The sequence below is a fragment of the Triturus cristatus genome, chromosome 6 (assembly GCF_964204655.1).
Source record: "Triturus cristatus chromosome 6, aTriCri1.1, whole genome shotgun sequence".
Lineage (NCBI taxonomy): Eukaryota > Metazoa > Chordata > Amphibia > Caudata > Salamandridae > Triturus > Triturus cristatus.
The window spans coordinates 410,265,894-410,293,653 of record NC_140589.1 but is presented as its reverse complement, the minus strand read 5'-3'; the positions used below and the strand labels follow the sequence as shown (position 1 = coordinate 410,293,653).

At 43.5% G+C, this 27,760-nt stretch overlaps 1 protein-coding gene across 1 annotated transcript in view; it reads left to right on the top strand.

The window, feature by feature from the left end:
- CSMD1 (CUB and Sushi multiple domains 1) overlaps positions 1–27,760 on the top strand; it is a 2,626,220-nt gene that overhangs the window by 2,237,784 nt on the left and 360,676 nt on the right. The window lies entirely within an intron of this gene.

The following is a 27,760-nucleotide window of genomic DNA, read 5'->3' as shown; positions in this document are numbered from 1 at the left end:
GCATCTCTGAACATAGAAGCAACTTCCGTTGTAAGAAAACAAACACCAAGATGTGCAGGCACTACCTAGAACAGAACCACACGGCTGACTCATTGTCCTGGTTAGTTCTTGAATCCTCCCAAGACAAATCCAAGCACAGTCTTTTTCTTAAGGAACAGAGGTGGATACATCGCTTATCCACCGACAGCCAGGGATTGAATGAGGATATACCGTGGAGTGCTCTGTGAACACATCTCTTCCAAAACATCCCTGATCCACCCAGCGAACTATGCTAAGTTCAGTGTATACCCGCTGTCTTGGTCGTACAACAGTTATCATGGCCATTACACATACCTTGGCGTACCACACTTTATAAGGCTAATCACTACCCACCTATCACTGAGCGACACCGCCATTTTAGTGACATTACCCTGAATGTGTTCACTAATTTTTATACACTACCCTCCACTCCATCATGGCCGCCCGATTCGCGAGGGAAACCACATGATCTACGGGCGGATCCTACTTCCTGTTTGGGATCAGTGTATACCTGCTGTCTTGGTTGTACAACAGTTATCATGGCCATTACACTTACCTTGGCGTACCACACTTTATAAGGCTAATCACTACCCACCTATCACTGAGCGACACCGCCATTTTAGTGACATTACCCTGAATGTGTTCACTAATTTTTATACACTACCCTCCACTCCATCATGGCCGCCCGATTCGCGAGGGAAACCACATGATCTACGGGCGGGTTCTACTTCCTGTTTGGGATCCTGTGGAACACACCCTGGGTGCTATTTAATGAGGAGGAACACGACCGGCTTTCCACTATCCGGACCCGGTGAGATGGGTAGGCTTGACTGGCCCTGACACGAGCAGTAGAAAGTAAGTGTACCGCCTTCTAAACCAACAGATTTCCAACCCTTATGACTAAAACCTCTTTACCGCACTGCAGGGTCCTATTGCCTGACTATTTTCTAACTATTTTCCTGTTATTCTAATAGCGGCCCTGGGAGGAATAAACAGCAGTTTTGCATTGTGCGCTTTTACAGCTACCAGGAATTAATATCCGTTTTTGACCAGTACTCACTGTGACGCTATCTTTGCAATATCTTTATAATACAACTACAATGGGAGCGTCTCCCCATTGTTAGATACCAACCCAGCCCAGTCCACTATCTACCAACTGGTTACCACTGGCTGGATAGAGGATATTTAGATTACTCTCACGTAGTGCCGGGTAGTGCCTCAAACACATACTACTTGGCCAATTTTCCACCATTTGGCTTTCTACCCCTAGACAGAACGCCTGCACCGAGGCAGCAGGATACATATGCGCCCTACATTTGAGTTTACCTCTCAATACCATCCCACTTTTGTCCTTTTCTTCCCAGCCTGAGAGGTTATGGCTTCTCCCTTGATGTCAGTTCCACCGGGTACTGTTGACACCCTATAACTCTAACCCTTAGGTGAGTAACAGTATCACCGTTTCCATAGGTGCGTGTAGTAGTTCTAATGGATACTGATACTACCAGCTTTTTAACTTGGTTTTAATCACATACTAGTCACTATTTGCACTAGTATGTCACTTCTTCACAGTGTGTTCACGGTCACTACAGGGTCACATGTTGTTACTTACCTGTGGTAATGTTCTCCTTTATCTTCACTTTTTAGGTAGGAGCAGTGTCATACAGGTAGTACAACTTATGTGCTGTATTTAAACTGATACTAATCATTAGGTCATGTTTTGTAGATTGTAGTTTTTTACTAGGTCCTGAAGAATCGCGGTCATTGTACTAGAAGCGAGAAACATGTTGACCACACCATTTGTCCTCTAGCCCTGGTCCATTCCGGGAAACCATAGTCCCCCTGAGTACCGGCTATCCTTGATTTTATTTGTGGCAGAGGACCACCAGAATAAAAATTGCTTTCCGGTACCTTAGGCCACATTTTATCCTCACCCACACTATCTACTCTGTCCTGGCCCCTCACCCCCACTTCACTCATAGGCAGTTGGATAAAAGATCTCCGATAAAGAGCCCCTCTTAGAGGTGAGCCCGTTGGGCATTGCACCGCCTGCCCGATGAGGAGCATTGCCGATGATGAAGCATGACACTCGCAAGGGTGTGTGAGGCCATTATATCCAACTAATTGGATACCCAGGGGTTGTCCTCCATTGAGCACTAACCCTTTTTCCCTAGTGATCTTTTCCTCTTTCCTGTCCTAAGGAACAGCCCAGTCATCTCTTTTTGTTGCTTTCATATCTGGGGCTACGACTGTGGCCGGACCTTCCATTCTCTTGTGAATGGTAATTAATGCCCTACTGGATCACAATTGATCCTTGTCTTCCCCTACCTTTTGTCATATGCATAGGCTGTGAGCCTGGCTTCCCCACAGGTCATGCTAGGTTCTGCTCTGCAGCAACAAATCTGATTAAGAATCCTGATTTCAACCAGTATCCGACAGCGTCAAACCTTCTTTGGACACACACCGCATCCTTGACCCGCTGAGGAAATTAGACTTTCAGAAATTACTATCAATCAATCATAGTATTTGTAAAGCGTGCTACTCACCCGTGAGGGTCACAAGGTGCTGGGGGGGGGGAGTTTCACTACTGCTCGAAGAGCCAGGTCTTGAGGAGTCTTCTGAAGGCAAGTAGGTCTTCAGTCTGCCGTAGGTGGGTAGGTAGGGTGTTCCAGGTCTTGGCGGCAAGGTAGGAGAAGGATCTGCCGCCGGAGGTTGTTCGTTGGATGCGGGGGACGGCGGCGAGGGCGAGGCTGGCGGAGCGGAGCTGGCGGGTGGGGGTGTGGAAGCTGAGTCTGCTGTTCGGGTAGGCTGGTCCGGTGTCGTGAAGTGCTTTGTGTGCGTGGGTGAGGAGTTTGAAGGTGATCCTCTTGTCGACGGGGAGCCAGTGTAGGTTTGTGAGGTGGGGTTGATGTGGCTGCGGTGGGGGAAGTTGATGATCAGTTGGGCGGAGGCATTTTGGATGCACTGTAGTCATCGTAGGTGTTTGGCTGGGATTCCGGCGTAGAGTGCATTTTCCGTAGTCCAGCCTGCTGCTGATGAGGGCCAGTGTCACTGTTCTTCTTGTTTCGGTCGGGATCCACTTGTAGATCCTGCAAAGCGTGCGGAGGGTGTTGTAGCAGGAGGAGGAGACGGCGTTGACCTGTTTGGACATGGAGAGGGAGGAGTCGAGGATGAATCCTAGATTGCGTGCGTGGTCGGTGGGTGTCGGTGCTGTCCCCAGAGTGGTCGGCCACCAGGCGTCATACCAGTCCAAGGGGTTGGGTCCGAGGATGAGGACCTCCGTCTTGTCCTAGTTCAGTTTCAGCCAGCTGCTCCTCATCCAGTCGGCGATGGCCTTCATTCCGTCATGGATGTTGGTTTTGGCGGTGCGTGGGTCCTTGGTGAGGGAGAGGATGAGCTGATTGTCGTCGGCGTAGGAGATGATGTTGAGGTTGTGGTGGCGGGCCACTTGTGCGAGGGGGGCCATGTAGATGTTGAACAGCATTGGGCTGAGGGAGGAGCCCTGGGGGACGGCGCAGATGATGTCGGTGGCTTTGGATCGGAAGGTTGGGAGGCGGACGCTCTGGGATCTGCCGGATACCGGCTTCTTGGAGTGCGATGGCAGACTGTGTCGAAGGCGGCCGAGAGGTCCAGGAGGATGAGGGCTGATGTTTTGCCATTGTCTAATTGGCGCCTGATGTCGTCTGTGGCGGCGATGAGGGCAGTCTCGGTGCTGTGGTTTCGTCTGAATCCGGATTGGGACGGGTCCAGGATGTTGTTGTCTTCGAGGTGGCGGGTCAGTTGCAATCAGTCCAACAGTAGAAATCTTCACTAGACCCAGCTCCGAGGAGCATCTGATCGACATTGATGACTTCGGATGCCCGAGCTCTGGACTTTTCGAGCTCAGAGCTTTTCCCACCTTCGCTGATTGCTTCAGTGAGACCTCATCCTCCGTCAACCCTTCTTCGACAAATCCATCTTCTGGTCCAGCCTAAAGCTTTGCCCCATTGAGAATTCCACCATCTGGAAACATTGTATGTGTGACTGTAACATTTTGACCAGGACAAATCCAACCCTTGTAGCCAACTTGCACTACATAGAGGTAGTCCTTAAACCTTACCCTTGTTGCAGACTGGACTGATCAGTTGCTCAAGTTTAGTGCTTCGCTTTTTTTGGCACTGTTTTCATATAAAAAATAAATAACCCGTATCTTGGTTACCCCTATTGAATCTTTGGCCTTTTGGTGTAATTGTGTTCATTAAAAAAGTCTCCAAATGTATTAATTGGAGTGGGATTTTCAGAGTGTTCTGTTTTTGACTTTTTAGTTGTGGTGAGACTTGTGAACGTTTTACACAGTTTCTTAAGTAAAGATTGTCTCCTCGGTGACGCAGATGATAGCAAGAAAACACATAGACCTTCAAAAAAAAGTTGAAAGGAAAAGAAAAATGTATTTCCCGGAATATGAGCAGTGGAGGAATTTGTCTACAGAAAATACATGTGGAAAGTTTACATTTATGGGTGCTGTCTACCATAATTGACTTAATAAAGCAAATGTGAAGAAATCAATCATCTTGGACAAAAAGTTCCCTTCTTCCATGTGGAATAATTTTTTTTTAATCAAAGGCATTGAAGCCAAATTACCACCAGCCCTGGTGATCTGATAAAAAAAGTCTACTGGTTAAGCTATAGAAAAAAGACAATCCTTTTACAAACGTTTATAAGTTTCCCAATTAACTTTTTAAATGGCATCCGTCTAAAGTTTGCATTCATTTTCACCTTTTTTAAACTAATTTCTAACTGTGCCGGGTTTTTTTTAAACACTTACTTGACAATACATATTTGGTTTAGTCCTTGCAGGCTACTAAGGTGTTAAAACATGTTGAAAATATGAATTCATGTCAAACGTACAATGCAAATCGTCGATAGGGTATAGATAACAATTTTACCAGCACATTCGCAACTTACAGACCTCATCTTTTTCCAGCATAAATTAGCATTATAGTACTCTTTCCATACTGATATTAGACCTAAATCCAGTTTTAAATGCAGTTTTCCACAGTAATTACTAGAATGCCGATCCCCTTCAAACTATTTTAACATTTGTATTTCACTCTTTAACCAAACACAGTTCGAGGGAGTACGGCTCCTTATTTCTTCTTATTTTTCTGACCCTGTTGCTTTCACTCTACTCAAAGTAAGATTCCAAAGTCATCAGAGAGGGACAGACACATCCCTTTACATCTTTCTACAGGCTCAGTATAGCGTGCCAGTAGTCATTTCCCCATGTGACTCTTGACAGCTGTCATTAAGAAAAAGCAATCTCCTTCTACTCTCTTTCCTTGATTTATATCTGAGTCCCCAGGGTGAGGGGCAATCATGGAGTCCAGTGGCAGAGTTATTTATGCCAGCTTGTTCACAATATCTTGCTAACCCATTCCATATTTGAAATCACGCCAGGATAGCTATATCCCCATGCAATATTGACTGTGCCACCTAAGGTGCTTTTTACAATGCAATTCTAATGCGAGAATGGCCTATTTTGCATCGAAGAACGAATGTCCGATACACAATTTCATTGTGCAAGGCACACACAAAATTATACATTCTGCATGTATCCTGCCTTTTCACATAATTTGCTAGCTATTCTGATGCAGCAGGTAAAAGAATGAAAGTGGTGTATCAAATGGGCATATTGATTTTTCTTGAATGTGATTCATGCTGTAAAAGTGCCATGTTTCCAGCCTGCCCAGACGATTGAGTGTTCTTGTTTCTCATGCTTTGTAACAAACATAATTTAGTTAAAATTGCTTTTAGGTAGCCTCAGGCAATGCCTCTTCTTGAATCAGGGGCCGATCTGCTTAATTTTCTGTCACTTGCTTGTCCTAATGCAGTAGCTTGTGAGTGATGATCCTAAAGTCATATTTCAAACTTGTGAATGCGGGTTTTGTAGCACGCCTTGAAAAATGCGGCATATAGAACATTCTAATGGTATAAGAATCAATGTACAGATAAAGGGCTGAGAATGGCCACGAAACTGTAAACCTTGATTACTTCGTAAAGGACGGTTGATATTTTATAAATGCTTTATCAAGTAGAGAGTTTAAGCAGTTATTTTGCATCAAATAGGTTAATTTCTTGATAACAATCAGCTATTTTCATAAGCAGTAGTTAATTGTGAATATTTAGTGCTCTTCCACAGCCAGAAGAGCTTTGGTTTAGAATGTGTGAATTTCTAATACCGACACACGAAACAATACTATTACCATTTCATCTACCTGGAGTTTTTATGTTTTTTAAACTTTTTACTATGGGCGAATCTTAAAACTTGCTTCTCACTCACGGTAATCACATGATAAATGAACTGTACCTGTTTACTGCCGCTATACAACTTTTAAAATAAAGGCGTTGAGAGTCAGCTAGGGTAAAGGGCACCTGTCTGGTTAAACATGAACCAGCATGCACATGTGTGCACACAGGTGCGGGCTTCGTATGTGAGACTACTGTTGTGCATTGCCTGGTGAAAGAGGGTTTCTGCAAGGTTAAATGTTGACCTGGAGTAGGGCTTATACCATTACAGAGCACTTATAGGTCTTATACTTAAGGTCAGTAGGGTTTACTGTTTTATCTACATTATCACTGTATTATACACATGGGGAAAATCCCCTTAAAGTGCAGTTTAACTTCCCTTAGGCCTACAGAGTCCAGTTAGGTATCAAACTGAGGTGAATCATGAGCGGCAAGTGTAAATACGCAGATCCCAAGATCCTACATAAAACCTTGTGGGCCATCCACAATTGTTATATTTCTCTGGCTCAGGTCAGAATCAGATTCCAGGCCTTTTGTCACCCTGCTGGATCAAGTTAATTACTATTCTCCCCAGCAGAGGGAGTAAATACCTCACCACACAAAAGGAGTAATTAACAGTCCCTCACTCAGCTCCTGAGGAAGCAGTGGTTGGGGAAGGAAATTTGCATTGGTTAATTAGCGTTCCAGAATTAGAACAGTCCACGTTCACTGAACAAAAGAGGAAGCCCAGATCTCTGAAGGCAACACAGGAAGTGGGGGGGCTCCCCTTTGAAGTTTTTGTGGGAAAGCCCCTGGCAGTGATGTCAGGTTGTGGTGGAGCTGAGGAAGTGGAGGAGATGAAAACTGAGACCACTTGACAATCCCACCTTGGATTGTCCCAGCATGCTGTGAAAGAGTGATGGAACAGGGGTTCAGGAGTGATTTGGCACCTTAGGATTGGCCTGGGGTGTCTGACATCTAGAAATTTCCACCCCATTTATGACTTTTTTTGCACAAGAAATAGAAAGACAGCTAGACACTTGAATTGGATGGTAGCAATTCCATGGATAACTGGAAGGACAAGCACCCTGATGCCCTAAGAGACTGAGGACTCTTACTACAGTTGACAGCAGGATAAAGGGTTCTCTCAAGTACCAGGCGGGTTTCCTTATGCCCCAAGGCACCAGATACGGGGAGATCTGGTCTTCGTGACCCAGCAGGAAGAGAGAAGCACCAGAGACAAAGGAAAGGAGGAAAGCTGGTCCAGGCAAATAGTGGAACTGGTTTCCTGCAAAGTGTGGCACTTTAGAGGTAAGAAGGCCAACTGAAACTGCCCCCAATGGTTAGAGCTTGCCACCAGGAGAAGAATGAGCCCATCATTATCAAAATTGACTCCCGGTGTGGGCCATTGCCAAGGGGTTAGCACAAGCTTCTTTATTAATTAGTGAGCTCGGGAGGGCGAATGCATTGGGCTCCCCATCGCTCTCTGAGGCCCTGGTACCTCATCCCCTGAGCCGACTTAAAAAAAGGAGGAGCCTGGGACCCCATCATTGGGCCCTCAATGAGGATGAAGGAGTGGGAGCACCATCATACCGTTACAATAGAAAGAAAGTCCTGGGACCTCACCCTCACCCTCACGCCCCAGCAAGTGACCAGGAAGGGGGTGCACTGTCATGCAACCCACAATGGTGGTGGGCTCACCCCCACTCCTTGTGCCTATGTCTATTCGGAGCGGGGTGGCCACTGTGAGAAGAATCCTGGCAACATGAAGCAGGCAAGGGAGAATCCAGCTGTGACTCCCACACCAACAGTCAAAGAAGGTAGCATGGTGGCTCAGGAGTGGACTCCCCGTGCTGCCCCAACATAGGTACCAGTCAGGGAGCCTCGGTGGAACTGGTTAACCCCATCAAAGCAAAGTAAAGCCAAGAAGATACGGGCAGGAACCCCCTCGCAACCAAAGTTGCTAATTAAAGATACATGCTTCTGGAGGGAGCACCCTTTAATGCCCTGCAAGGCTTTCTTTTTGCTAAAGTTTCCCTGCTTGTGGTGGCCTCCAGAGGGCAGGGACAGCACCAACCATAAAACAAAGAATTGTGGGGGGACTATAGGAGCTGTACTAGGCCCCCCAAATACATCAAAAAATGCCCCTTGGCTTGCAGGGTCAGGGAAATGATGACTCCAACATCTTTTGGCCTGTAATTCAAGCATCTAAAAGGCCAGAGCTTTTGCTCTGCAGCTGGGAGGGAAAGGGCCTCCAGAAATCCATTCTATGGCTGGAAGTTTATAAGAAAGACTCAATCATGGTTGGTTTTAAACGCTTTCTTGAAAGATTATTGCTGATAATTTTTTCATAAACTTTTCAATGCTTTATTGGTAATGACAGCATTTAAACATAGATAATGATCACAGGGAGATGATGGTTGTTTATAACATGAAGATTATTGGTGTTTTTATGTGATGCACATTTAACAAAGTTACACAAAAAGGATTTTAGCTAACTTGAGATGCGATCCCTCTGGGGAAAGCAGGGCCTTCACCCACATCAAGATGTGGCATGCTTCATCATTGGCCGTCCCAATCTCAATGTGAGTGAGGACCTTTATTTTCCTAGAAGGATCTCTCCTCAAGTTAGGATTAATAGCTGAAACCTTTTTTTGTCTATATCGTAGTTACAACGCGAGGTGAAAGGGTTTTAGCTTACATTACCTCTCCCCCTCCTCATGTAAAGGAGTGGGACCTTTAACAAAGCCAATAGTCTTCCCTCATATACTGATATGATGATCTTTGACAAAACCAATATGCCTGACTTAATTAACTTGATGCCTCTCCTACATTGTGATGTTCTATCTGGTATAGGTGTGAGGAGCTACTGAGACTTTGGGTGCCATTACCCTTTAGGAGTCACATTTTATTTCAGAGTGTCACAAAGGGTATATTCCATCTGTCTGGTGTATATATTTGTAAATAAATGTGCAATAGTTTTTAGTGTTTGTGTAATAAATGCACTTTTCCTTTTTCGAGCAAGAAGTACTGAATGGACAATCATTTACTTGAATGGTGATTACTAGCTCACTCTACCTCTACTGATTATGCCTGTGACTGCTGTGCTTCCCTAACCTGAGAATATTAATTGATACAATGAAGTGCTTGAGTCCCAGTAAGGGAAAAATGTGGATCTATTACTTGCAGAGGCCTCTCATCCTACACATATAAAAAACAAATGTATTACATTGGTCCAGGCAACAATCACAATCCTTGTCAGGGAAACCACAAAAGGTACTAAATTAACCTGTGCTTTCACCTCTGCGAGCCTGGAACAAACATAGTCAAGCTTAACTCAGAGGCAAATTGTAAAGTATTTATGCAACACACAAACAGTAATAAAGTGAAATCAAACAAATCCCACACCAATTTAGGCAAATGGAGCGTATTACAATAAACAAATCAATACCAGAGCAACACTAATCCAATCAGTAGAACTGGAGATATTCAGTTTTAAAGTTTTAGTTAGATATAGCCCCTAAAATAGCAAAGCCCCATTTGCGTTCATCTGATTGTGCTTGACCGAGTGAAAGTCACAAGTATAGGCTGACTGCGATGGAAAAGGGGCCAGATGCTGGGACCACGTTAGGCCTGCTGAAAATGTTACCTCCTCAAAATCTGGTGCAAAGAGTTCCATTCATGGTGGAAGAGGCCATGAGGTGCAGGAATAAAGTAATGCAAAGAGCAGGCCTTGCATTGCTGACAATCATTGCTGAAGCGCAAAGATCTGGTCGGACCCTGCAAACGGTCTTTGGTTGAGCTTCCCATTAGCCGTCACCGTGGGCTGTCATTGCTGTAGTGTGAAATGCAGGTCTCATGTTGGCGGTCATCGCTGGTGGTCCCTGTAGCATGAATAGTTGGGTTCAGCGGAGCTTCTCATTGGTGCCCATCGTGCGCGTCAGAATCACAGTGCAAATGGGTACGTTCACAATCATGAAGGGTCCAAAACTTTAGGATTTCTCTCTCCTAATAACATCCTAAAATCCATCTTTAATCAGATGAAATCCCCAAGGTTTACTACATTAGACCTCATTAACCTCATTTGTAAATCCTATAATAATGGTCCGCAGTTGTAAACCAGCAACTATGGAATATAATCTAAACGCTTTTGCCAATTAAGGGGCCGATTTTGATGGGATTTGGTTTGCAGAATCCAATTCGGAACCCTTGTGTCTGAATGAATCATACACATTTCCCAATGACCGATTACGATCCCCTAAAACTGTTCAAAAAGTCCAAAGCAGTTCTAAAAAGCATTCGGACAGCCCGTCTTTCAGAGCCGATTCGTACAGCTCTATGGACACGGTTTCTGGACGAGCAATTACGATGACTGATTCGGACAGCCATTCCAACTCAGTCTGCCCGACACTAAATGGCTGTCAGAATCTGTCTTTTGGGGCACGTTGCTGGCCCCCCTTCCCTCAGAGGCATATGAATGAGGCCTGTTGGGGTACCCAAGGGACCCCACTTCCCAACCATGCATAATATGGTAGGCACCATGGGGTGCCAGCCACAGGGTGCAAGGTTTTCTCCAAATGCCCCTTTTTTCAAAGGGAGCCTGTGTTCACGTTCGGAACACAGGCTCCCATTGAATTCAATGCAAGTCCGAATGAACAATGCTGGGAAGTAAAAAATGGTGTTTGGCAACTTCTAAATACATATGACTAAATATAACCAACTTGTTTGAGTGTCGGGGTATCCTATTTGAAAAATATTGCAACACAAGGGCTTTGTCTAGTGTGCACTCACACCTAAGGTAGTGGGGTGTGGTATTACCCTGAATGGCACCTTTACCTTAACAGGGATAATTTACTTATACCTTTTCAACACTATTTGCCCATAAAGCGGGTTTGCTTTACGAGGTGCAGCCTCCTTTTCTCCACAGCACCTAATTTTTGCTGCATAGTATACCAAATGTAGGTAAATTATGTAGGCTATTGAGGAGCATGAGTCCTAGAGAAATAACTTGTTCATTAGAAGTGTTTTGACTTCCTTTTTAAATGATACAGGCAAGGGGTTCAGCCTGATTTCATGGGGCAGGGAGCTCTGGATCCTTGGGGCAATACCAGAGAAAGCTCAATTGTAGGTTTTCTTTTTACAGAAATTCTGTGGTTTTAGCAAAAAGGACCTTGAGCTTCTGGTACATCTACTGCCACCAGATAGCACCAGCTTTTGTGCCAGGTACAACGGGGTGTTAAGATGTAGTGCTTTAAGGATGCAATTTTTAACTCAATCCTTGCTTCAAACGGGAGCCAATTTAGAGGGAATAGATCAGGAGTGATGTGGTTGTATATTTTGGATCTGGTGATGAGCCTCCCAGCAGATTTAAAGGACACCCTTAAGTGGCCAGTGTGGATCTAGGTAGACCACAGAGAGTTGTGCTTCCATAGTCCAACCTGGAAATGACTAGGGCTTGAACCACTGTTTTGAAGTCGTAGAAGGGGAGGAAGGGTTTGATGTTCATTTGGAAGTTGGCACCTTTGTTTACAGAACTGATGTGCTCCTGGATACTCAGGTTCTTGTCAAGAGATATTCCAAGTGATTTTGTGGAATCTACATTGTGTGGAAGGCAATTTAGAGCTGTTACTTGCGTCATCCATTCTCCAATATCAACTGATTGTTTGGGAGGGGCAATTAAGAGAAATTCAATTTTATGTGCATTTAGTTGCAGTGGTTGCATGTAAGCCAGTTTTGAGTTTTTTTAAGAGTAGAGCTAAGAAATCGTATATCTTCAGGGGAAGAGATTTTCAGGCACAATTGGGTGTCATCTGTGTACATGTGATATTGAATATAGGATAACTTCAGGATTTCTGTTAGTGGCTCCATCAGCAGGTTAAACAGGTTAAAGAGGGTAGGTGAGAGTGTTGATCCCTGCGGAGCCCCCAGTGTGACAGGTGATGAAGTGGAAAGGGAGATGTTAACCTCGATTTTTTGGGATCTGTTGTGTAGGATGGAAGTAAACCAAATAAGGATGGACCAAGATATCCCATTCTCTTTTCCAAAAGGTCAAGGAGGCTATCATGTTTAACCTTGCCAAAAGCTGACAATAGGGCACGGAGAATTAGTAGGCAGGGTTCATTTCGATCCATCATCTACTATGTGCATGAGAGCCAATTTAGTGTTGTGGCCTTTGTAGAAGAAAGATTGGAATTGGTCTAATAATTGGACCTGTTCTATGTGGTTGGCTAGTTGGATGTGAACACATTTCTCCAGTAGCTTAGCCGGGGTTGGGATGTTGGTGATAAGGTGGTAGTTATTCAGGTCCGTATGATTTGCCTTTTATTTCTAAAGAATAGGAGATACTTGACTAGAACTTAAGCAATCTGGGATAGTGCCTTGACCCAGAGTAGTAGTAGGGACAGTTTGAAGTCATTAATGAAATTTAATAGCAGAGGGTTGTTGAAATGGCTTGAGGACTTAAGTACTGTGAGAATTTTGAGAATGTCAGTTTCTATATAAAATGTGAAAGATATCCACATGGTGTTGTTTTTGGGGGAAAGCCCTGAGAGAGCTGGGGGCTGTGTGGTCAAGGGTGGGGAGAGGTTTGGATGTGGAGAGTTCGGAAGGACCTCTAGAGCTGTCATTATCTCAATTTCATTTTTTTGTGCTTTTTCCAGGAAGAAGTCAAAATCCTCACAGTTTGGTTGCAGATTAGATCCAGTGGGAGTCAGATTGGGATGACTATTCGTTTGAAGTCTGACTATCGCAATCAGTTTTTTAGGTCGGCTTCTAGCATTATGAAGCTGTTGTCTGAAGAAGGTTGCTTTTGAGCTTCGGATGTGTTTGTTATAGGTGATGTCAGCTGCTTCAAGTGATTGAGGGACGTTGAGAATCCTTGTGCCATGGATTAGAATCTCTTTTTTTTAATGAATTTTATTCATGGAGGTTCCATCTCCATGAGCAAGTCTTAGTACTTGGCTCAAAGAACAGCCGCAGGTTCAGTCCTTAGTCCTCTAGAAAATTCCCCATAAGATAGTTTGTTACAGGCCTAGATGCCATTGGTAACTCCTCAGCATATGTATCCAACTGCTCATTACAATACACTAGATCCTTAAACCACATCTTCACCGTTGGCACCGTCTCCCCCCAGTGTTTGGCCACCAGTCTCTTGGCCAGTAAGAATTTTATAGCAATTAATTTGCAAAAACTAGATTTAATTGTTTTCAGCAGGTCCATTTAACACACCTGTGGTGTGCACACCACCTTTTCCATAGTCATCTGTGATATGAGTAGTACTACTTTACCCCAATATGCATAAACATGCCTACATCCCCAGGCCAAGGGCAGGAAATCAGCATTGTCCATCATGAGTGATGTCATCAGTGATGTCACCGACGATGTCATGAGTGATGTAATATGTGATGTCATCAGCAGTGCATTGTGGGGGCGCGAGTTATAGTTAGCTTAACTAACTATAATGGCCGAATTTCTTTGGTTTTATACAAGTGAAATCTCCAACTAACTATAACGTCCCTGAAACCTGTGGTTTTTCAGTGAATTTCTAAGGTTTTTTAAATGCTAATTTCTAACTCTAACGTCCCTGAAACCTATGGTTTTTTTCAGTGAATTTCAAAGGTTTTTTAAATGCTAATTTCTAACTATAACGTCCCTGAAACCTATGGTTTTTTCAGTGGATTTCAAAGGTTTTCTAAATGATATTTTTTATGTATATTGTCTCAGAAATATTTCTTTCGATTTTAAGATCTTAAAAGAATATTATAATGTTTTCTCTTTTTTAACTTACAAATATACGTATTTTTTTACTTTTTTAAATGAATTCGCGCACCCATCGTGTTCCTATCATGATGGGTGCATCACCGCCATATTGGTTAAGTCGTGTAGGATGCTCGTATCGTAAGCGATGGGTGCGCGGTTCTGGCCCTACGTAATGTCACTTGCGTGGCTCTGGCGGTCGCGCCGGGTGCACAAATCCATCGCAAATCTTTAAGTTTAAAAGTATATGTATATAACTTTTTTATATATATTATACCAAGACATGCATAAAGATATTTGAAAATATCATGTTTATGTAACTAGAATAAAGATATATTATTGTTAAATGTATTTTCTGGAAGTCGTGTAGGGTGCGCGCTGATGGCGCGTGTGGTGCGCGAATCCCATGTGACTTCAAAAGAAAGACTTTCATTGGATTAGAGGCTTTTGATTCTAGAACTTGAAGGAACCCACCCATTTTTTTTCATTCTTTTAGGACCATCTAAGGAGACAGACCTATTCTCTTTTAGAGCTCTGTTTTAAATCTCTTTGGAGTTTTTTTTGCACTTGGTAGAAATGGCAGCTGGACAACCTCCACAGCCGCTTCCACCAGAGGATGAGGAAAATCTCAGAGAGCCCAGGAAGAATATATTTGAGAGCGTTGTCTGGGCATTTTTTAGCATCCCACCTGGTGAGACAAAAGTAAATGCCAGGAAGGTAACTTGTACGATCTGCGAATATGTACTATCATGCGGACCTGAAAAAAAGTAGTTTTGTGGTACATCGTCTATGTTGAATCACCTCCAGATGATACACCCTCGCTGGCTCACAAAAGAACAACTGCGATGCCAGCAAGAAAAGGATGCTGCTGATAATAGCACTGGTGGACCCAGTACCTCTTCTGTTGGTAGAACAACTTCCGTCATCAATGTTCATCCACTTTTGTCTCAAGTGAAGCAGTGCTGCTTGAAGTGTGGAAAATCGTTGTGTGTAGGGGAGCAGTCAGTTAATGCAATCCTCATTGCAAATGAGAACCACAAGTGTTAGTTTTGTTTCTTTTTTTCTTTATGCAATGGGCATTACAGACACAGAACCAGACCACCACCCTTTGATACAAACACTATACATAATGCGTGGTGGGCTCAGACTCATCACGTGGTTTGGTTGCACTCTAGCTTACACCACACATGATCCACTTGCTGTGGGCAGAGACTCAACAAAAAAAGAGTTGGAAATAGTGCTCCATTCTCCCAGAAAAGTGTCACGGAATACTAAGTTCCAATATATTCAGCATTATATTCTTCATTGGTCTTATCTTACATCAGCAACACTTCATCGTATGTGTAGGCCTCCCTCTGAACGCCCCCGATGTCAGCAACTGGGGGCCGATATGGGACATATGTTTTGGAGCTGAACGTCTGCTCTGGCACTGTGGAATGCGGTTTCTGCAGTGCTAAGAGAAGTGACTGGTCGCACGTGGGTGTGCACCCTAAAGGGATCTTTGCTAGGGCTATCCAAATGCCCAAAAGCATCTTAGGCTACAGATAGGTTTATTGATTTAGGATTATTGATCACACGTAGGCTCATATCCATGCACTGGAAAGCTCAGACATTACCCAATGAAGCTCATTTGTGTAAGCTGACGCTTAAATGGGGAAAGGCATAGGCAGTGGGTTTTAGGTGGCAATAAGCCCAAGGGCTATGGAAGTACCCATACCAGCAGACTGTGAAGTACTCTTGGTGAACTTACAAACCTATAGCAAGGGTTAGTCGAATTAATGCATTTCCTTGAGTGCCTGGGGGACTCTGGCCCATTTTTCTTCAGCATAAAGCCGTTGATGAGCCTGCGATTGGGTTCCCCTATTGTCTCCCTATGTTGTTGTTTACCTTGATTGGCCCTCTCACGAGCTGATATCTTTTTACCCCATGCCCAGATGATGCCATGAAATAGTCTAATGGCTTTGGATGGTATGGCGGACACCATGATGAAACCCCAATGGAATTGTTGCAGACTTGGACTGGCAAGAACCCTACTGTTTATATATGTCCTGAACAGAAGTAGCATTGCTCCATGTTTTAATGAGTTTGGTTGGATATGTAAGTTCATGATATGAACCGAGGCTTCCTCTGACTTTGTACAATGGCACAAAAACTCTGTTTCTGTGACGAGTGTCCTCATTCTGTCAATGTACTATGTCAATGTGTTGCATTGGACGATGCTACTGTGTAAATGCAATAAAAATGTGTTTGTTTTTTTTTTAAATAGTGGAAAGGAAATCAGAATGGAACAATGCTTCCTAGTAGTCGAAACCCTAGTTTTACAGGAATAACATAATTTCCATAACATGACAAATATTTCATGGTTATGATATGAACCGTATGAAAAATGAAGTTTTAAGCCATTATTCTCTGTTTAACAAAACCACCCTCATAAGGTTTTTTCCAGTATTAATACACATCCATGTAATCTCAGACAAGAATTGCCATGATACAACTGAACATACTTCCCCATGGCTGTGATTTTTTAAGACACTATCAGTATTGGTAAGAGAAGACACATTGAAAGACTTGCAGGGAATAACCATTTGATATTGTAATAATGGGAACAGTAGTTAAAGATTGCATTGAAAAAGGTAGGCCTCTAAGCACTTCATCTAGACAAATGCTCTCAGGCTGTATAGCTGTGATACCTCTTTGGATAATGCAAACACTCTATGAACAAGCAATATTGTGTAAGGAATAAACAGTAGCTAATAGAAGTCTTTGGGATAGCACGGTTTTTTAAAAATATCGAGGACTTGTATTGCTATACCAACTTATCATTACAAATGTAGTGTCACTGAGCTGTTTTTAAATTATTTGAGCGTGTTGGAGAAGGCTAAGCGCTACCCAAACCAGAATATTTTACATACATTGTCTGCAACATTGGATTTCCAAAGCAACAAAACTGCTAACCTTTGTTGGAATATTATCACATCTCACTACAGACACAATGATGATCTAGCATATCACAGATCGTTCCTGTCTAAAAGACAATAATATTCAGAATTACTGAACATCATGCAAAAAAGGAATTGAGTTTAGTTCTACTAGAAGTAGAGAACATTGCATCCATTCATTAGAGTTTGTTTACTGATGTCAGATAGACGTGACAGACACTCAACATCTGCAATGAAAGAATATATCAGGAGGGTAATTTTGTCTATGGGTTTGGGGGTCTGTTATAAAACCAAACATTCATGGAAGAAATGTTAGATGACATTCAGACACCTTTGAAAAGTTGATCTTCTTTCAATAGTCCATAATACATATAGGTCTAGATTCACAAAGATTAGTCCATGAGTAGGTGTGACGTACTATTGTAGTGCTATTGGCTTGCTCCTGGAATTCAATAGTGAGGCAGAAGTACTTCTGACTTACTACTAATATTTAAAAGTATGTCAGAATTACAACAAGACTGCTACAAAAGTAAGTCACACTTATTCACAGACAAATCTTTGTGAATTCGGCCCATTATTTTGGAATGCAGGGAAAAACATATACACACCATTTCTAGAGATGTATTTGCAAAAGTAATTTATATGTGCACTGTTTTATGGATATAAAAACATAGGGGCCTATTTGTGAATGTGTATATACATACTCCGGTGTAAATTTACTACTACACCTAGTTGCAGACTTCCTTGTCTTCACCCACTTAAATCAGTGTGTAGAGCCACATAAAGCAGGATTTATGATTGTACTGTTACTACTAGTAACCTTGCATATGTAGGTGGAGACCTCTGCCACTATGGTTGAGCTATTCTTACAGGGACCTCAAAACAGCTCTCAGGAATCCTGCTTTATTGGAATTATAGGAGGTACCAGGAGAGTTCCTTGGCCCCAAAGGTCCCTTTGGAGTAAAGTAGACTTCATCCCGAACTAGTAGTGCACCAGGAGCATCGTTTGCAGGTTCCTTGGCACCAAAGGTCCCTCAGGACTTAAGTAAACTTCACCCCCCAACCAGTAGTCCACCAGGAGCTGTGTTTGCAGGGTGGTAGAGAAAGGGGACAAGGCCTCTGAAGACCTCATAGCAATCCCGTTGTGTGGGACTTACTGGAGGTAACAGGAGGGGAAGTTGACCTCCCAAGGGCGTCCTTGGGGGCCACCTACCCCTCCTGTTACCTCTAGGAAGTCTCACACAGCAGGATTTCTGAGACCTTGCAGGAGGCCACACCTCCTTCTCCACCACTCTTCAAACACACCTCCTGGTGCACTACTAGTAGTGGGGTGAAGTCCCCTCGGTTATTGAGGGTCCTTGGGGGCCAAATACCCCTCCTATTACTTCAAGCAAGTCCAACACAGTGGGCTATCTGAGAGGTTTTCGGTGGCTAGGCCCCCTTTCTCCAACACTCTGCAAGTGCGCCTCCTGGCCCACTACTAGTTATGGGATGTTGCTCCCTTGGCTTTTAGGGGCCTTGGGGGCCAACTAGCCCTCCTGTTACCTCCAGTAAGACAAAACAGAGATGGATTGCTGAGAGGTCATTAGAGGCCATGTTCCCTTTCTCCACCACTCTGCAAACATGCATCATGGGGCACTGCTGCTTGGGGGACAAAGTCCACTTTAGTCCTGAGGCTCTCAGGAGGCAAGGAGACCTCATCTTTCCACCAGCAGTGTGCTGAGAGGCGCATCTGCAGAGTGCTGGAAAAAGTGGGTGTGGATTCTGGCCACCTCTCAGCAATCCTACTGTGTGGGCCTTACTGGAGGTAACAGAAGGTCTTGTTGGCCCTCAAGGACCCTCAGCAGTCAAGGGGAGTTCACCCTCCAACATGGAGCACCGAAGGAGATGAGTGTGCAGAGTGGTGGAGAAAGGGGGGCAGGGCCTCCAGCGAGTTGCAGGCATTCTTTATTTTTGTTTTATATTATATAGGCGAGGGGGCCATGAGCCCCCCTTCCTTGGACAGTTTTGGGTCCCAGGGACCCCATCCCCAGGGTCTGACCCTTTTCAAAATTATTTTTTTATTAAAGCAAATAGGGGCCCAGGCTGTCCCCCTCTAAGTACTCATTTGGGCCAGGACCGGCCTTTATTCTTTTAATTATTTTCTTTTTTTAAATAGAGTAAGGGGGGCCCTGTGGCCCCCCTGCCCTGGGTGATTTTAGCCCCAGGGACCCCATCCCCCGGGGCCTGTCCTGTAGTGTGGGTGCCCTGGTCCCACACAGGGCACCCGCTTTTAAAATTATGGGGACCATGGGGGGAGCCTGAAGGCCCTCTCAGTCCCTGCCAGCTCCCCACATCCGCGGGAGTCAGCATTGCCTTGAGATCCAGGAAGCTTCTAACATGCAGCACCCTGAATCTCAAAGCAATGTGTTTGTTTCCCTGCTCATTTGACAGTGGGCAGGGAAACAGACATGCCCCGCTTTCAGCAAGCTATAGGAACTTCTGATCTCTCTTGCTTAAAAGTAGATTTACTCTAGGTTGGCGGGAGCACTCATAACAAATTACAATGTCCCCGGGCTGGCCACTCCGGGACATTGCTGGAGCCGGCCCTGGGCAGTGGTGGTCCCCAGGGCCATGTATGGCTCCACGAGGGGGGCCGTACATCCCATTCTATTGTAATTAAGCCTCCCTGGGACACATACTTTATTATAAAAAAATTAGAATATTTAAGGGAGTCCGGCCTCGGTGACCACCACCTCCCCATGGCAAATTTGAAGAAAGGACGGGGGTCGCCCGGGACATTGCAGTTTACAGTAGCACTGCTCTTCTCAAGCCATAGCAAACTATTTGCTTTCAGCAAGCATGAGCAGAAAATACTCTTGCTTGCTGAAAGCAGAGCAGTGTCTGTTACTCTGCCCGCTGTGAATCTTTGGGATCCAGATAGCTTGATATTCAGCAGGTCTCGGGGTCTCAAAACAATGCCGGCTCCCACAGGAGGCAGGGAGCCAGTAGGGACCCCTGGGGCTTTCAAGCTCCCCCCACAGTCCCATTGGTGAGTGGATGCCCTAGAGGCACCGACTTTGAATGGACAGGCCCTGGCGATGTGGTCCCCTGGGACAAAATTGTCCCAGGGAGGGGGGCCGTGCCGCCTCTCCTCATTTAAAAATAAATTATAATAGGAAATGGCCAGGCCCCGGCCCTGGGATGGAGTATCCGGGGCTAAAATCAGCCTAGGTTGGAGGTCATGCACCCCCCTTTCTTTTAGAGAAAAAAATACCTTAAAAACAAGAAAGGCCGGGCCTCAGGGGATGGGGTCCCTGGGTGTTGGAGAAAGGGGTCATGGCCTCCAACAACATATCAGCGATTCTGCTGTGTGGGGCTTACTGGATGTGACAGAAGGGGTAGTTGGCCCCTAAGGACGTCACGCTTCAACACAGACACTCAGACACCCATAGCGGTACTCAGACATCCAATCACTCACCCGTACAGAAACTATACCAAAGAACAGATAAAATAGGTCAGTTACTCAGAAAGTGTTATTCCTATCGGAAAATTAAAATACTACAATCTGCTATCTTCTAGGCTTACGTGTACTGTGGACCCAGTTCTCAAAAGTATAACTGAGTACATAAATGAAACTACCACATATGTTTTAAAATGCGTTTGAGAATTGACCTTTCAAAAGATCTAAAATCAGGACTTCAGGAAATATTTGTATTAAATGATCATACCTAATCAGACTGAGCTCTCTTTGCAGCTTTACGTAGAGTAATTTGGGAGATTCAGGGACAATTTGCATGCCTTTTGTGAACTGTAATTTGCCACTGTATGCTTTTAAGAAGAGATCACCAACATTGTGTAATTATCTCTAAAGTAAAGAAGATTAACTTTTTCAAACCTAACAAAATGCAGATTATCCATATTGCAGAAGCCAGTTGTGTGCGCATCAAGAGACATACAAGATTTCTATTCAGTGTACTCAGCAGTCATTTGGAACACATTTGTACTCAAGTTGCCAACTCCATTGCAAAATTCATGCAAGATAGTTGCTCAAAGTGTTGAGCAGTTGACTAAGTGAAATTTCCTATTCAAACCAGTCAAAAAATATAGAAAACGTGTACGGAAAAAACAAAGTTATGTAAAATATATGAAATCGGCTATTCAGGATTCATGCACAATTATACCAATGTAAATGAAAAAATACCCTGGCTTTTCTGCGATGCGGAAAATTTAAATAATTAATATAGTTTTTTTCTGTTCGAGTTGACTAAAACCGAGACTTCTGTTGGGAAACGCTTTACACCAGCAACTTATATTGTTTGCGATAACATTATTAAAAAAAAAGAGAGAAAGGGGCACACTCCAGTCACAAACATTATAAGTATATTATAAGTAATGAGTAAATAACAAAGTGAGTGTGCTGGGAGCAGAGGTTGCACAAAACGTGTAAGGAAAAACTAAAATTAAGGAAAATATAGGCAACTAAAAATAGGAAACCCACCATTCATGCAAGATTATTCTCACGTAAATTAAAAAAATGTCTACTACATCGACAATTGAAATAAAATTTATGGGGGCAGATTTACAAGCCCCTTGTGCCACTTTTGCGTCACTTTTAACATGGGAAAAGTGACGCAAAGGTGGTGCAAGGGGCTTGTAAATCAGCCCCATAGTTTTTCTGTTCCAGTTGATCAAAATCAAGGCTTATTTTTGGAAGCACCTTAAAATATCAACATATATACATCACTATTTTCTTAGATTCAATTATTGTTTGTGATAACATTATGATGGAGAGAAGGTTGCACACCTCATTCTTGCACATTTGATAACAGTATTAGTGATAGAAAGAAGCAGACCTAAGTCATGCACATTAAGAGAGTAAGATAAATAAAGAGAAAGAAACAAATGTGTTGATTGGTTTGTCTGATCTGAAGATGTGGGTGCCCCAAATGATTTGATTTAGTGTTACGGCACCATATTACATATGAAAAATATATTGTGGAATGAGAGGCCTACTTGTGCTAGGCAATCTAGAGATAAATTTACTTTAAAAAAAAAAAAACATTTTAAGATGGTACAAATTAGTTACATTTTATATGACTTTATAAAATGAAGCAGATTCTTAGTATGAAATTGCACATAGACAGCAGTAAGGTCAGAGAGACCATTATCGGATGTTATGTCCCCGGGGACAAACCTGCAGGCAAGTGTAAAAACCTTTTCTATCCCACGCAGTATTCGTTTTATGCCTGATTTACAGGGTAGACTGAATGGTACAGCAAGTATACTTCACTATAAAAGTGTAATTCAGCAAAACGATTTTAACGTCAAAACAAACTCTGAATGCCCAGTTATCAAAGATCTTTGGGCCTCATTTAAGAGGTTTTGTTGCATGGAAGAGCAAAAAGAAAACAAAAGGTCAGGAATGCGCCGTTTCTACAAGATACGGCGCATTCCTGTCCTTTTCCCCAGCGCCAGCGCACAATGGGCTGCCGTGCGCCAACGCAGGCACCTTTGCACCATGGTGCAAGGGGGGCCTGCGTTGCGGGGATGATTATTTTTGTACAGGAAGGGAAACCTTTCTGTACAAAAATAATCACAAGAGGCTTTTTCCTCTTTGTATGTGTGCTGCAGAATGCCCGCTGTAAAGCTTTGGGATCCAGATAGCTGCAGAACACTGCGTTGAAGGGACTCAAATTTACCAGGCAGAATTAGGCCCAAAAAAGTGGCTTAGTGCTGCCTGATAAATATCACGCAGGCTTCTGCGCCACGGAATGTCACAAAAACCAACGTTCCGATGGCGCAAGGGGCCTCATAAATGAGGCCCTTAATGCGATCTTCTCCTTTTTTTTTTCGGACCTCATTTGCCTTGTTAACACCTTACTTCTAACAATTTCGCCCTGGGTAATCGAACCTCATTTGCTGGAAAAACGTATGAAACATTGTGCGTGGAAACCCCCCCCCCCCGCCCCCAGAGAGCTAGACGCCATTGGATTCTACTGGGCGACCTTCTTCCACCAACAACCGGAGACACAATACCTTATCCTCCAGCACACACAGGAAGAAAAATATCACCAGCCGAGGCAGATGAAGGCTTAATCATTGGACTGATTGATTTTTCTTGAGTACCCCAACTTTAACCACACTAGGACAAGAAAGGAGCCCAAATTTCGTATCACTTTTTCATCCGGTCCGAAATATCCAACTTTGCAATAAGTTTCATCGATTGTATCCAGCCACCCTACGTTGGGGAGGCTAAGGAGACCCATAATTTACATAATTCTCTGCAGGCCAACAGCACAGCATAAAATACCAGCTTTGCAGTGTCTTTCATACTTTTACCTTGCAGATCAAACTTTACAAATATAAACAGTTCAACGCTTACCTTGATCTGCTGATTTAAAACACTCCACAGGCAATTACTCACGGCCTCCCAAAAAGACTGTATCTTCGGGCAATGCACAAGCATATGCAGATCATCTTTGTTTGGACTACAACACTTAGGACATGCCACCAGTCCACCTGAATCGAATTTAGACAGCCTCCGTGGAGTCCAATAAGCCCTGTGCAACGTAAAAAAATATTCCTCCTCAGATATGCAGGTTTGACTGTTTTGTTAAGCATAGACATTGATACTTGCCATTGGTCTTCCATCGCAGTCTCTGGCATGCATCTTCCCCACAGATCTTCCAGTAAAGTGAAAGCGCCATCCTCCGTCTCTAGCATCAGCCAGTACCATAGTGCAATTTCTATTTTAGAAATAACATTGGACATGAGTTTTTCCTCAAATTCATTCAGTCCTCCTATCAATCCCCCTGACGCCAAATACCAACTTTGAATCTTGAGGTACTTAAATCTTGAAAAGCTCTGTCCCAGCTCCTGCTCGCACCAACCCCACAAAATTAAATGGCCCTCTGGAAATAACTGCTTCCACCTTAAAATACCTGCCACCTTTAAGGGTCTAGCCAGTAAATCTTAAGTCCAAGACAGAGATCCAGGTGCATCCCAAATCGGAGCCAACTGACTGAAAAACAGAATCTTTAGGGACATTCTGATTCTATACCAAGTTTCCGCCATGCCCATTAGAACTTTTAACCCGACTTTCTTGAAATATTTCGGATCGGCATATTTAAACATAAAACCAGTTTCCGCTCCTTTTTCTTTCCTTAACATCTTGCCTATCTCTGTGTTCATAGGGGTACCTAATAACATCCTTCCATTCTTCAAAAGAAATGCCCATGAGTAAAATAACAAGTCTGGAAGAGCTAAACCCCCTTCACTAACCTCCTTCTAAGCTTTTTCCACGCTAGTCATGGCCCTTTTGACGCCCAGATGAAAGAACTAATTTCATCTTGCAATTTTAAAAAACATTCTTTCCTGAAAGTTAAGGGGATTGCTTCAAACAGAAAAGTTAGCTTCGGAAGAACCACCATCTTCACCAGATTTACTCGTCCAAATAGTGTAAGTGGGAGATGCATCCAACCTCGTAAACTAGCACTAATTTCCTTTGTAACCCTATCAAAATTTGCCTTAGTGAGTTCTGCGATTTTCTGGGTTATCCTGACACCTAAGTATCTCATTTCTCTTTTACATTCGATGCCCTCTGTCTCCATATTCCAAGCTATAACTTTTCTGCCTATTAATGTCATACCCCGAAATTTTACCAAACTCGATTTTTCTGTTCCAATCATAGAATTTAAAAGGCAGAATACCCTCACAACTCCTTATTTTCCTAGCCAGCGGCTCAATATAAAGATCAAACAAGAGTGGGGATAGGGGGCACCCTTGCCTTGTGCCCCTCATAATCCACACCTGCTGAGTCAGCACCCCATTAACCAGCACTCTAGCTACCGGAGCAGTATATATACCTTTTAACATTCTGCAAAAATATTCACCCAAGTTAAAATGTTTAACCAGGGTCTGCAGATATACCCAGTAGACAAGAGGAAATGATTTGGCAGCGTCTAATGCTATTACTGCCAACGGTAGATCGTAAGCCGTAGCCATATCTATAGAACCAATAAGAGAAAAAGCCAGCTCTTTCAAACGTCTGCTTCTGATAAAACCCTTCTGATCTTCGTGGACCATATGCGACATAATTCCATTTAACCTCCCTGCTATAACCTTTGTAAACAGCTTGTTATCAGCATTTAAAAGAGAAATCGGCCTATATGAATCAACATTTTGTAATGACTTTCCAGGCTTAGGAATCAAAGCTATATTGGCCTCTTTCCAAGAATCCGGCATAGGAGAGCCTGCAAGAAAGATGGTATTAAAGTAGAGTAGAGTAGAGTAGAGTTCTATAAACCTCCACCTGAAGGCCATCTGGCCCTGGAGTCTTTCCCCTTTTGCCCCCTCTGATAACCTCCTCCAACTCCTCAGCAGAGATCTCCCTATTCAACACCTCCATCACCTCCTCTGTTAATGGCTCCATATGCTCCAACCAGATCATCACATCCTCCTCCGTAACTACCAGATCTTCCTTATATACCCTTCCAAAATGTCTATAAAATGCTGATGCAATTTCCCTACCATCGCTGAGGACCACACCTGAATCTTCATAACTGATTTCTTTAATCAAACTCCTGACCAGATCGCTCTTTGTCTTCCAGGCTGGCAGCTTGCTACAGCCCTTGCCATATTCAAAATGCGCTAACTGGCTAGACTCCCATTTCTCCTTGACTCTATTTCTCAGGACTCCTGATAAACTCACTTTTAAATTTAGTATTTCATCCATCTCCTTTTCATGGCTCCCTGAAGTTATTAGAACTGCTTCCAAACCCTGGATCTGTTCTTCTAACTCCAACACTATGGATCCCATACAATCCGGTTCTTAGCTGAACCTTGGCTCCTCTCAAAAAATTCCTTAGTTTCCTCTTTCAAAATCTCCACCGTCTCATCTTCACACAGAATCGTACGGTCCAGCCTCCATATTGAACTTGTGATCCCCTCCCCTACCCTCATCCGAAGAAGGATATCTGATAAGTGAACCCCAATATGGTTAACCTCCAAAATTGAATCCTTCACAGCTCGGTTCACCAAAAAATAATCTATCTTTGACCTATGTTTATATTTTTTATTATAATATGTGAAACCCATATGGGAGCCTACCTTACATCTCCATATATTGCAAAGACCCCACTGCACCATCAACCTTCTAACCCTATCTGACATCTTGGGGTTTACTGATGCTCTGCTGTTCAAAGATCTATCTAGTTTGTGGTCCAAAACTGTATTGAAGTCCCCTGCCATAATAATATGACCAGAAAAACTCAAAAGCTCTTTTGCTAATTCGTCCAACGGACCTGTGTCATCCTGATTCGGACCATAGTAGCCCATCAGATTAAAGATCTGCCCAAGAACTCTTAATTTAACTATTAGACACCTTCCTGTCACACTCAAAACATTGCCTTCTATCAAAATATTCAAGCCATGCTTAACTAATTGGTTGGTAACTTGGTAATTTGGTAACTGCTGTCTGCCTCGCATAAATTGAATGCGCAACCCATCTCTGCCCTTTAAAGACCGCCCTGCTCTACTCCTGTCAAATGTGTCTCCTGTAGAATAATGATTTGTGCAGGAGAGTTCTTCAAATACTGCATTATCTTGTCCCTCCTACTCTTTACCCGAAGACCAATTACATTCCACAACAGGACTTTCAGCTCCTTTATTATATTCCCTGTCATCACCTAAAAAACCCTCTACCCACAAACCATTGGTGAAAACCGGACAAATGAGGAATTTTTATTTTTTCCACCTAAACCCCTCTCCCTGTTCAACCCACACCCCACCCCCTCCCTTGGAAAACCCTAACCAAATTCCCATGGCAAAAGCCCTGTGAGTTACCCCTCAGCGTGCAGCGCACTTACATATACACCTATACACCCCTAATGTGAATTTGAAAAATATGCAAAGCAGGAAATCATTTATCTGTAAAATACACCACTAAGCAGAAAAGAGACCCATCCTACTGCTTCCAAAAATATGAACTCTTAATGATTCCCAGCCCGAGCGATCAACCTCCTCAACGAACCGGAAGGAGTGCATCTTATTATTCAGCATCACTTTGAGTAAAGCCGGGATCTTCAGCTGAACCGAAGCACCTAGCTTCTTTAGTGGCTCGTTTATTTTCCCCCGCTCCCATTGCCTATTAGCTGTTACCACTGACAAATCTGATCTTACTTCAATTCTTACTCCATCCAGCTCCGTTTTCTTCTTCAGAGCTTTAGCTAAGATCTTTACCTTCAAGGAATAATTGAGGAAATTAACGAGGATTCTCTTAGGCTTAGATCTATTTATATTTAACCTAAAAGGATCTCTATGTATCCTCTGGATATCTTTAGCAATTTTCTCCTCAGTCTCTTCCAGCTGAAGCTCACTTCTGAGAATCTGAACCACAAAGCGTTTAATATCCCCTCCTTCCTTACCCTCAGGAACTTTTAAAACCTTCAAATTGTTCCTCCTTTGAAAGTTTTCTAATCTTTCTACTCTTTCTTCGTGCTCTCTCCCCCTAGCTCTGAGCCCTTCAATCTCTTTCCTGTTGACCTGTCTCTCCTCCTTAAGGTCCCTGACTTCGCCCTCTAATGCCAATGTTCTTTCACTCAAATCATCCATTTTTTTCTCTAGCACCTCACATGCAGACCTGATGCGTTTCTGATTTAGCTCTGAAGTCTCGAATTTTTCTCGCATCTCAAGGGAAAAGGTTTTAAGCCACATACTTATAGAAGGATCTCGACTCCCCAGACTTTGTCCCTCATCCCCCAAAGCATCTTGCCCCAACCTAGAGTCCCTTCCAGGATCTGACATGC